The 12,939-nt window shown below is 39.9% G+C and overlaps 1 long non-coding RNA gene across 1 annotated transcript; it reads left to right on the top strand.

Annotated features, from left to right (window-relative positions):
* The first annotated feature begins 4,132 nt into the window (after positions 1-4,132).
* On the top strand, positions 4,133-11,676 carry LOC135279149 (uncharacterized). The gene is made up of 3 exons (XR_010346473.1): positions 4,133-4,247; positions 7,058-7,150; positions 9,749-11,676. It is a non-coding gene; the product is annotated as an uncharacterized LOC135279149 (long non-coding RNA).
* The last annotated feature ends 1,263 nt before the right edge of the window (positions 11,677-12,939 follow it).

The raw sequence follows: 12,939 nt of genomic DNA, 5'->3' as shown, positions 1-12,939 counted from the left end.
AGAGGAATTTGAGACCTTTGTTGTCCTTTTACACTCCATGTGGAACACGTGCTTGCACTTTTCTACAGAGGACTGATAACCAGACCTGGGAAATTTATGCCTGAATATGAGGCAGATGTCAGAAGATGATGTCAAAGTGTTTCAAAAGAGTATTTTCATTACACTTACCATAGAGTGAGTCTTGGGTGAAAGAAGAGTTAATGCAGCTGGCAGAGGAGAAAAACATCAGAGGAAAATAAACTGATAAAACTGATCAAATCCAGACATATTCAATCTAAAATCTCAGATGGGATTCAAGGTATGCTGGAAGGATGTTACAGCATAAGTGCTGTTAAACCATCCACTACAACCTGAGAAGAAGACAAAACAAAATCTCTGTAGAGAGATGCTCTGGCTGCTCACTCAGCACGGTAGGTCAGTGTATCTCCACTGAGACAGGCTCTGCTGCTTCTCACTGGCTTAACCCTGCCCCTACCGGCCCAAACCAGATATTTTAACCTTGCCACCAGCATTGTACTGAGGTGTAGAAGATGAGAAAGAGAGTTTGAAAGTGCCTGTGGTCAGCTAATTGGGAAAACAACCAGTTCCCTGCAGTATAATCTACCCCATTTGCCAAAAGAGACAAGTTTTATATGTTCAATCAGAAAAGTGCAACTCCTCCAGTAATGTGGCTGGGACATTTACTTTGAATACTGAGGAATCTTGTTTTCAAGGTCAAGTTGAGGTTTCCTGGGTTCAGACTAAAATACTTTGTAGGGCCAAAGAAATATTTACTGGGTTCTAGGGAGCAGGGAGTAGATGTGTAATTTGAACATATTTCAAGTCATCCTGGGAGGTCTTTTTGTTTTTACATATTTGTGTCTCCTCAGACAACCTTTCTATTTTTTTCCCCAACAAATTGAAAGTGAAGAAAATTATGAAATTTTTTGCCACTACATTTTGTTGGGCCACTTCCTGCATTGAACCAGAGAACCTGCTTTATTTGCACCCTTTCCAGTGCATCACATGAAACCATATAGACAAATTTTGTGCAAGGACTGCCATTCCTTGTGTTTAACTAGAAGGATTTTCTGTATGGAGCAATGATTTTCTTTATGTGACCTTTGACAGTGGGAATGTTGGATGGTCAGTGGTAGGTGGGGCTTCACAGGCAGTCATAATTTAAGCAGCAGCACTTTACAAATGAACTCCATAATGAGTAAGTGATTGGAAGATGTGCTACTGTGTGCTGGAGATTAACATCCCAACACAAAAACTATCACCTAGCCCAGGAATGGCAGTGAAAGGTTAAAAGAAATATTCAATATTATCAATCATATTAAAAAAAATAAAGAGAGAACTTCTTACAGCTGCCAAAGGAGCTTGGGAGAATTAATGTGTTGGTGTCAAAAAGACTGAAAAGGAGTGAAATAGGACTGCAGTGATTGCCAGAATCTTACTTGCCTGGAGAGATAACATTAGACATTCAGTTTAACTAGGCAGGTGCCAAGAATCCTCTTGTGGACGCTATGGAGTGGCTTTCAAATATCAGAATGTACACTGACCCCCATCTTCTGGTACTTCGTATGGTTTCAGAATTGCTCATTAAGTCAGGGAAACCTCCAGTGAGGTGTGATGACCTGAAAACAGACATGAGCTGAAGAATCAATGTTTTAAGTAAAACAGCAATTATAAAAAGATCTACAGCTCCTTCCATGTAATCAGGTAAATTAGCAGGAGTGGCATAAAGCACCTAAATTGGAGAAAGAGTGGAAAAAGGGGGAGTGGGGGGACAAGAAGGTCCCTTGGGAGATATCTGATAGGATGCTTAGTCTGTGTAGAGGGCAAAAGGTTAAGTGAAAATGAGATGGAGGAATGATCAGATATAGTCAGATCAGAGACAGTTAAATAAAGGAAAGTGCTAAGCTAAGATAAATGTGAAGAAACGCTCTTGTGCTGAGTGTGTTGATGTGACTGTTCTTCAGCAGCTCAGGAACAGGAGAGGAGGAATCGCCAGTTCCCAACCTACACCACCCCAGTGGAAGCACTTCCCAGCAAAGAAACAGAAGGGATAAGGACATAAGCTAATGATTCCTGTCTGCTGCTCCAATAGTGTGAAAGGATAGTAAAGGGCTTCTAATTACATCTACACTTTTTGAAGGTCCCTTTTTACTGCTGGTGTGATATAAATTATCCTTAGTGATGAGAAAGTGAGGCCTGTACCATCTGTGGTTTTGGTCAGGGAGAAAGATGTTGTTCCAAAATATTGAAACAAAAATACTGAGAATTACTTGAAAGCTCTAAACTTTGTTGGTTGGCTAATGTTTTCCTGGGTCAAATATCTTTCATTAGAAGGGTTTTCCATAACAACAAAACAAAATCAGGTTGAAAGAGGTGCATAACATAGGAAACAAATACTTGGAATACATTCTATGTGAACCTTCATCAACTGTTTTGGTAAATCATTCTTACAACACTCAGCAAAAAGGACTTGAGAAAAAATAGTGTACCAGGAAGCTCAAGAATATCTGTAGTGACCAAGTCTGCAAATAACCACAAATATTTTGTTCAAAAGCCTTTGGTGGCTTATAGCCGTAGATTTCTAAATGTCAGGAGGAAAATTCAAACTTTTAGACACATAATTTAGAGCTCGGTCCCTTTTTTTTTTTTTTTTTTTTGGTTCCTCGGGAGCTTAATTAACATATACAAATAGACCTGGGAATTAGGAAGCTGGAGCTTGAACTGCTAGATGCTAATACCTGGGGATGCCCAAACAGGATTCCTGAAAATAAATTTTTGTAATCTCCACAATTTGGTGTTACAACCTTTTGAGGTGATAGAAATTGTGTGTTTTCTACACAGTTTGTTTAATCCCAGAATTCCCTAAATCCAGATGGACAGCTGCTGAGGAGTGCTGCTGGTCCAGGTAGCCCGGCTCACAAACTGGAGATTGAGATGCAGATCGAGCTGTGGGTGGGAGCCCGAGACAAGAGGCCGTGAAGTGCCAGCCCTTGGGATAACAAAGGCATGAAGATGGGGGATGCCAGCCAGGTGAATGGACACTGAGAGACACAGCAGGAGCCGGGAATCGCCGATCTTTTGGGTAACAAAGTGGACGGGTGACTCCAGCAAGATGATGGGCAGGGAGAGCGGGGAGGGAGCTGAAGAGCGAGACTTGCCTTGGGAGAGAAGGGGAGAGGATAAAAGGTATAAAAGGTATAAAAGATATAAAAGGTGTAAAAGGTATAGAAGGTATAGAAGGTATAGAAGGTATAAAAGACCTGGGGTTTCTTGGCTGGTGTCCTCTTCGGAGGTGCCAGCTCGGGCTGCTCCTGTGTCACCGCGCTGGGAAGAAGTGGTGTTATGGAAAGAGACATCTGAGACTCTGCTGGGGGAAACCTGGGGAGGAAACCTGGTGGGACTGGGAGTGGGGTGTGCAGGGAGTGAGACCCTCCAGGTCACTGCGGCTGCTGCTGGGAAGGGCCTTCGGTGGCAGCAGGGACAGTCTCTGTCCTTGGCAGTGTGGCTGCCCGGGGGTCTCCCAAGTGGTCACGCTGGGAAGTTTCCTTAACACTTCTTATTTTTCAGACTAACACAGACCCCACACATATATGTCAACTCTAAGCCACAATGAAAGAAGTCTGAGTCTGTAAATGAGGAGTTTCAAATGAAAGAGGTGGTTGAGGCATTTTGACCCTATTCAATCAAGGTCAGGTTTCCTCTGAATGATACCTGTTTCCTTGTCTAACATTTTAGACACCTCCCAAGTGTCTATCGACAGAGTTTATAAGTGGCATTACACAATGAAGAAGAAAGCAAGCTGCTCACAGCTCCCCCTTTCCCCATGTGTCACAAAGCAGAGTTCCAGAGGAAAAGACAAAAGAGTGTTTGGGTCCCAGTTGTGTGCCTATGGGAAAGGAGTGGTGAAAAGAGGCCAGCAGCTCCTCCAAACAGGGAGGGGAGGGAAGAGCACAAATCAGCTTTATGAGCCAGCAAATGATGGATGGCTAAGTGCCAATTTAGAGCAATACACAGAATGAGGTTTGCATTGTTGCAATTATTAAAGGTTATTTTACTTTTAATTTTCTGTGGTATGTGCCCTTACTTCTTCCTTACCAAAACCCTTGATTTTCACTTGCTACATACTTAGATGTGCTTGTCATAGCCACAAGGTGATTTCAGTTCTCGGATGCCAGGAAACCTCTCTGCTGATCAAAACACAGCTGCACAGGCTCACTGGATCTATTCATGGGTGCCACACGACTGGGGTACGTCTGTCTATACCTGTGAAAATAGATGTAATTAATATAACAGATATAATACATGAATGCAAATCCAGATGCTAAAAATGACTTATAGTAAAAGAAGGTTTTCATTTGCCAAACCATATCAAAGTATCCGAATCATTTAAGCAATATACAATCGACACTTGGACTACTGCTGCTGCAGTGACATCAGCACCCTCTTAGTCTATTTTTTTTCCAATTGAGCTTGTTTTCAAGTGAAAGATCCTAAGGAACACAATTTTTAAACAGTCTTTAATTAGCTTTTTGCAGGCTGCCACCTCTCTGTGACATTTAAAAAGCTCTTTCCATCCCTTTCCATAAGTTGATTGGACCTAGGATGTCAGAACATAGGACTACATGAATTGCTATTCACTGGACACTGATCTTATGATTGGAACAATGAAGGAGCATTTCTCTATACTTGATATACAATTTCTTCAATGTAAACAAGGGAACAGAATATTTTCTTACAGATAACCTTTTTTGTTCATTACAGAAATGTATATTGACTCCTTTAGTAGCAAATAACAGGCAGTTTCTTCAGAGTGTTTTATTAATAAATTTTGTATTACAATTTTACCTTCTTCATTTTGACATTTATTTCTCCTTTAATGAGTCAAAATGCCTAGCCAAGAGCTCTTGGCTTTATGTATGTTCTTAACATCAGCATATTAAATGCCACATTCAGACTAATAAGCTTAACTTTTCTCTTTGAGATCTTTGTGGAAAAAGAAGCAAACACCCCAATTTTTAAAAATTGATGTAAATGGAAACTTCGACTTTAGTGGCATTGGAAGACAATAATGCTTCTTCATCATCATCTGAACATTCAGTATTACGGTTTTACTGCCAAATATCCCAAATATCTGTGATAAGTGCCTCTTCTTGTAATAAAAGATACTGAACAAAAAGCAGTTCAACTGAGATTTTGAAGTCTTGATTTGCAACAGTCCATTCTGAACCCTTCATTTTATTTCCTTTCGTATTGTGCAGGCAAACAATAGTAGTAGCTTTCGTCATGAAAACATTTTAGCAGACTGAGCTTAAGCACATGCAGATGGGTGTAACATCAATTTTTTTAAAGGATATTATAAATCCATCTGTAAGCAAATTAATGTAAGAACAAAAGAGCATTTTTTCATAATTGTGGGTAATTCTGAGCAAAGTTTCAATGGTTCCTCCCAGAAATCTAGATGAAGCAACTGCAAGTTTTGATTATTTTTTAATTCTGACTGTTAAATCACAGCAGTATGAGTCCCATTATCAATGCAAGACAAAAACAACTGCAATAGATTTTCTGTAAATACCCTGGGTTTTTCTGCTAGCAGAAGGGTCCATACACAGGTTATCTGTGGATTTACTCTTTGCTCATTGATGACTGAAGGGCCATTTCTACCTTTCTCAGTGACACAGGGCCAAAGCTCACAGCTCACCTGAGTGTGCCTTGCTGGCTCACAGGTACCTGTGTCACAGAAACTGAATGCACCCCTGAAGACTGGGTCCACCAAAGTAAAGTGTTTCTTTATTCAAGATGTCTTTTAGTGGTTATGGTATTTCTGACTTTTTTTCTTGTGAAACCAGTAGGTAGTATTAGCTTTCTTCCCTGTTTGCCTGTATGAGGAAGTAAGAGAAAAAATAATAAATTCGTTTAAGAGCAAATGAAATAATTCCATCTGCCTGCCTGATTTGACATTTTAAACTCAATTTCTCAGTTTCTCTCATGAATGACCCAGCTCTTCCCAGAAATATGCACTGCTTAAATGGCGGGCATATGCTACAATAATAACAATTACAAATAATTACTCTAACAGGGTGAATGAGTAACGCCAATTAGTTGATGTGATGATGTTTCCATGACAAACTCCAGCTTTATAGAGTGGTTCATTTTCAAGTCTAACAGCTTTCTGATATCCTTTGTCAGGCAACAGTGTGACTTTACCACCTTAATTCATAAATCTGTCTTGACAGATGCATAAAGCCATGGACTGTTCTCCTACTTAAATCAAAATTTCAACCAACATCTAATGCAGAACTAAGCTCATTCTCAACTGTAAAGACATAGTCAAAGCAGATTTTCTGATGAATACTTATTAAAAAAATTCATTGCCTATTTCCTGAGGAAACTTTAAAATAGAAATGTTGGTGTGCACATGTACTTTGCTACACATCTTCAAATCAAACTCTGATCCAGGACAACACTTCAGCCTGTTGTTAACCTCATTAACCTCAGACATCAAACAATGGATTTGCAGACATGTCTCAAACTTAACTATCATTCAGAATAGAAATGTTTTACTGAATTGAGGGTTAAACTGAAGGCATGCTCTTAATCCACAAAGGACAGAGCTTCTTGCTGAAGTAATATGTACATCATATTGTGTGCATGAGACTAAAATATTTGGTGCCATAATGTTACTCTTGGAATTAAATACCTGCAAATCTAATTCTTAATACTCTCAGACCAGGCACTTTGTTTTTTAAATTTTAGCATTTGATTTTCTTTCATTCTGCAACAAGACTGTAGAGATAAAGGAATTCAAGAACCATGCAGCAGACCAGTAGTACACTTTTCAAGTCTGCTGACAAAAAAAATCCACAGGCCCACTGAAATAACAGGCACCAACAAGTTTGTGATGATTCACGTGCATCTGTACCGTATTCTGTTAGGAGGCATGGATGATTTTCATCCATTGTGGTATAAAGACACATCAGTATTAAAGCTGGGCTTACCCCACAATTTGCTGCCACATTTTCCACTCTGCAGTTGACCTGTGATAACTCTTTGCTTACAGAGAGAGGAAGTCAGAAGCAGTAATGGTCCAGAAGTCTTCCAGACCTCTTGCAGGGGCAATGTTTCCACAGCCACAGATTTTCAGAGGAGAGAGGTCAGTGCTTTGTTAAATTAGGGACTTAACACAGGAAAATGTGTGAGGAAGTCACAAACCAAAAGCATGGCTAGTTTTTGTAAAACTCCCAACCAGACACAACCACCAAGTGACCAGAATTCTGTACTGGACGTTAACTTACCAAGTTGTTTCTCCATGCACATTTACTGCTTCTTGAGCCCATGAAGATTTCCTGGAGGAGCAGCCTCCCAGCCATTGGTGTCTTGGCCAGCCTTGAAGGCCTGGCTGTATCAAGGTGCTCTCTGCAGTACAGCTGTCCCTGCTGCCTGATGTTTCTGCCAAAGGCACTTCAGTGCAGCTGCTCAAGGTCACGACTGCTCTGCTTGCTCAGAGAGATTCTTCACTCATGTTTGAGCAACAGCGATATCACTGCCAGAGTATGTCAGTCACTGACATCTTGGAAACAGAGAAGGAAAGGAGACAGGCTGGAAAAGCCAAGATTAAATAAAACAAATATGAAAGTTCTTATCACCTTTTGACAAAAGGCTACAGGAATTTGGAAACAGTTCCACTGACTTGGTAGCTCAGGGAGTTATATCAGTATAAATGGTGTCTTGGAGTATTAAAAAAGGCATCAGACTGGTACCTTCTAGTTAAGTGCTGATAATCAGGTCAGAGAATAGAGTCCTGTAGGTGTTTCAGTGAGACAAAAAATTTACCTAGTTAGTAGATACTGTATAAAATATTGGGCTTTTAAGTTGTGGGATTTTTCTGTTTTGTTTTCAGACTGAAATTTTAAAATACTTGACAAGTTCCTAAACTTGCTTGTAAAAATCCCCAAGTCACAAGCCAGTCGGATAAAAATCTGTTCATTGTAAAAAGGGAAGGGGGAAGGGTAAGGAAGGAAAGGTTTGTTGATAAGTTTGCTGCACTATTAAAACATTTAACCACAGCTTGGAGCTCAAATCAGCATTCATGTGAAGTTCCTCTTTATTACATTATATGAAAAGTATAAATCAAAATCATATCTTGTTTTTGAAAGAGATGCACCCCAGTAATTATGGTGTAAGACTAGATCCATTTCTTGGGAATATGGAAAAGTAAGGATAAACGCTGTCACGAACTGTGCTCTGGCCCATTTAAGGAACATATTTCTGTTCAAAACAAACATTAAAATAACAGTAGAGAACAGAGGAGGGAGAAATCCTAGAGGCATTTATCACACTGAATCAAGGCCCACGCTGACTTGTCTAAATCTATATAAAGAAAAAGGCCTGCAAGTGGCTCTGAAAGTGATGGGAACCCATGCTTCAAACACATGTCTTGAAAGAATGTCAGAAACATTGTTCCCCTTTTGGCTGCGGTTACAGATGCTTTCTTGGGACTGCGGGCTCACCAGTTTCACTTGTCTGGAGCACTCAAAAATACTTTTTCCCTGGAAGACAGTCTGCATATGCTTACAATAAACAGTAACCAAATCAAATGACTTTCACTTCAGGATAAATACTTTCAAGTAAGTCTGATAGTGACACTCATAGCAAATTGCTAATAATTAGTTTTTCCAATCTGCTTGGGTTGTACGAATGAACACAATCACTCCCAACATATTTATATGCAGCATAAATCCTGTCTCCCTCTATATGCCTGTGGAAGGCCCAAGATAAAATGGATATATTCTGCTGTAGGAACACATGGGAGCCCCTCTAGGTCAGGTGGGTGATGCTGCTGGTTTGTGTGCCTCTGAACTCTGCTGGCTGGACAAGAGCCAGGAGAAGCTGCCTGCTCACTGTGGACATCTGCCCTGCTGCTGAGGCTAGAGCAGGGCAAAGTCTGCAGCTTTCTGGCCACAAAATATGTAAGTTACAAAACATGGAAACTCTCAGCTCTGCAAAGCCAATGAAACCACATTTTCCTATAACTGTGGCTTCCCCTTTTTGCAGGCTCCTCTGCTCATAATGGCTTGCAAATTACACAGTGGTGTCTCTAGAGATGGGAAATTCTTTTTTTGTGCTTGTGAACGTAACCCAACATGAAGTGGTCCTCTAATGGGACATTTCAGGGTCTTACTGGAAGGACAACAGTCATACCAATACCTCTCAGCACCCTTCTGCTAAGCCAAAATACAGAAGCATGAATGAGAATTATGTCTATATCGGAATTAAAATAACCCCAAAACTGTTACCTTCAGCAATTTGGTTACTGGAAAATCCCTAGATACAGCTGAGCAAAGATCCCAGTCGTTTGCTTCACCAAGACCCAAATAGTACTGAAGTGCAATCAAATCATTATTAGGAATGATCTGGTCTATTTTTGTGTAATTTTCTTAACACCTCTGAATACTTAAAGTACTGCAGCAGACCATAAGACCCAGCGCTGGCTGAGAAATCTGCATGCATTGCATAAAATGTATGATTCTACAACTCATTAAGTCTAATTTATGGCATATGTAATTAAGCACCTTTGAATTGAACCTAGGTCTCTAGAGATAATAACACTTAGAACTTATATAGGGCTTTTCATCTTCAAAGTGCTTTACAAACATTAACTAATTAACAACATAATAAGACATGAAAGGCGAAAGTACTTACCCACAGTGCTGCATAGCCTCTGTATAATTCAGATTTTGATGTTTTTCAGTGCAAGACTCATTCTGGGTGCACGGAGAGGATTCCCTTCACAATCAGAAAAGGACTTCATACACATAATATCTCTGAATTCCCAGAATCCATCCCTTCTCTGCTGAGTCAGAAGAAACAGCTCTCAAATGTGAAGGAAGGCATGGAAAATGACAACTCATCGCAGTTTGAGGGTGAATGAGTTTTCAGGGCTTTGGAGGCAGAGTAATGGGGCATAACGTAGAAAGGGACTCCCAGAGAATTCACTGTACAAGATTTCCAGTATTACCTAAGTCATATCCTTCCCAAGGGAAGTCTAATAATTACACAAAGTCTCTAGAGATTGGCTAAAAGACCGGGGAGAAGGCCTTACTTCAGCTCAAATACATTTTCCTGTAAACCCTACAATATCTCCTTTTTCCTTTATTTCTGCTCTTTGAAAAGTCTGAACTATATAGCCAGCATGTTTGTTAGTTTTTGGAGGTTTTTTTATCACTTGGTCTCTTTTACACATGGTTTCTTGAGGCAGTGTATCTTGAGACAGCCTTATTATCTGAATGAATGTTTTCTTGGTGATAGCAATGTTGCAGATGTTATATCAGGTTACTTGAATCCCCCCTGAACATTCCTAATGCAGAAAGCTGACAGATAAAATAAAAGAGGAGCAATGAATCCTGATAGTTTTAGTGACCCATCCTTCAGACATCAGCCTGTGTCAGTGATCATTTTCCTGAGCTCAGAATGCTGCCCATTGTCTGTGCACATGCTGTGCTTGAACATCACCTGTTCACCAGCAAGGACAATGGTTTTAGTGGCAGGATCTCTTGTCCCTGCCCAGACAATGCCTGTCTCTGTCCCCATGGGGATTCTACAGTGCCCCAAAAATTGAGACTTTGGGGACCAGTTGAAGAGCATGGCAAGCATATAAGGCAGAACAATGTACATGTACCTGCCTAACTCTGTGCACCAAAAATATCTCAGACAAAAACACAGATGACTCAGCAGCAGCAGTGCAGGTGGAGCCTGATCAGAAATTAAAGAAAATGAGACATGCCATGGACCAGAAAATAACATGCCTGTGGAAGCAGCAGGCTTTTGTGCTCCCCCACAGACCCAGTCCAGAACAAATCCTGAAAGGTAACAATCTCACAGCAGCAATGCCTACAAGAGAACCTACAATAAACATAGGCTCTAATCAAATGCATTACGATTTTTAAATGCAAATGTAGAATGGAACTGTCAAAATGTTTTATCCCTAAATTGTGAATGCTAACCTTCCCATACTTATTATATAGCAGTACATTTTAATTTGCCTGGAGCAGAGTTGAATAAAGCAAGCATCACAAACACAATCAAATGGATATGCAAAAGAACTGCTCTTCACAATAGCTGTGTGTCTGAGCAAAGCTTCAAATGTTGATCAATTGATTACCAAAATCAAAGAATACATTTCCCAAATGAGCTTCTGCAAAGCACTCAATAGGACCAGAGAAAAACAGCATAAAGTTCCACAGAACAGCAGTTTTCTCTAAAATATTACAGGTGCAACTTTCTACTGTTTTTCTGGTTTATAACTTAGATCTGCACAGATCTAGAATGAGGAATAAAACACTTCTTATAAATCAATGGTTTGATTCAGTTTCAGTGTGGTAAATTCAGTCAAATAAAGAAGAAAACAATTTGAAATTATCCAAAGGTATACTTTAAATCTTATAGCAAATACAGTCTCACTGGTACAATCATCCAAATGATTTTTTAAAATATTTAATGAGCAAAATAATGGCAAAAATATAAAATCAAGCATAACTAATACTGTTCTGTCCATCTACCATCTCCAGTGAGCTGGTTTCTGCTGTGCCATGCTGCTGTTGTTGTATTTTTTGCCTTTCTTCTGTCATTCATCTTTGCAGAACAACAGCCCACCAAATGCACATGGTTTTTGCTCACTGACTTTAACCTGAAAAATAGGATGAAAAAAGGAAAAATAACTTTCAATCGGAAAAACCCTATTATTTGCTTGAGCTTTCTTATATTTTATCCTCCTTCTAAAGGCAGGTTTTCTTGTACCACATCTTGCAGTAGCTTAATCTGTTATACTGTGCTGTCCTCAATGTGATAAAACCTGAGCTGTGGTGAAAATTCTTCAATATCCTCCCTCTGTAGAGCAAAATTCAGAGTTATTCATGAGCAATGAAGTTCTCAGCACCTTTGTCTTTACTCTCCCGTTTCTGGAAGAGGCATTTGTCCTGAAGAACATTTTGACCCTGTCATGTGGCTGCTGTCTGGAAGTTTACAAGGGGAAAATTTGAAGGACCAGACCCATTCATTTGACTTAAATGAAAATTTTGCTCAGCAACAACTTAAAATATCAGTTGAAAAGCCTCAACCTTCAGAATTTCTGACATTTGATATTGAGGTTCTGACCCTCCTAGGATGCAGACTTTATAGCACTTCATCTTTCCCTTGAGCTGCTGCTTTACTAAAGAGAAAAACCCCACCTGCTCACACCACATTACACTCAGTAATTCCTAGAGTAACAGAGATTACACTGATCTGCAGGATTTTTCTCTTTTCTAAACAAATAGTTTTCTGGAGCAAGCCTCTATGCTGAAATCCTCTTGGGTAAACAGAGAGCACTCCAGGACTTACTGCATCTTAAGCAAGTGAACAAATATTTAGCCTTGTGACGCTTAGGTGGTTGATTCTCTATCTGTACCTTTCTTTCATCTCCCACCTGGAAAAGAAGCATGACTGAAGGAACCTGACAGGAAAAGGAAAAATATAAAAAAGAGAAGAGGACAGAAATGGTGGCTGGCCAATGTTCATAGAGGAACCAGAAATGTGGGAGATCAACAAGGGAAGGGATATTTTGTCTCCCCTTATATTTTTGCAGATCATTTCAACGCAGCTTTGTTTCACTTTACAAAACAGGATTTAGCTCCTGACGCCTTGTGCAGTGAGGTAAGGAGGACTTTCAAGGATGACAAAGACAGCACAGAAAACTTCCCATCATTCTGTATGTCCTCAGGGTGCCAAAGGAGAGGCCCCAGTTTCTGTCTCTCACTGGTATTTGCTATTTTCCCAGACTCTTACCAGAAACACTCTTGCAGCAGCAGGGAGAATAACATTTTATTCTACTCTGTCCTTGTTTGCCAGTTAATGAAAGATTTTGTGAGGTAAAAAACAGATTTTTTTTTAATTCCAGTGCTGTTA

Source organism: Passer domesticus, chromosome 12 (genome assembly GCF_036417665.1).
Source record: "Passer domesticus isolate bPasDom1 chromosome 12, bPasDom1.hap1, whole genome shotgun sequence".
NCBI lineage: Eukaryota > Metazoa > Chordata > Aves > Passeriformes > Passeridae > Passer > Passer domesticus.
This window is presented reverse-complemented; position numbering and strand designations above follow the sequence as displayed.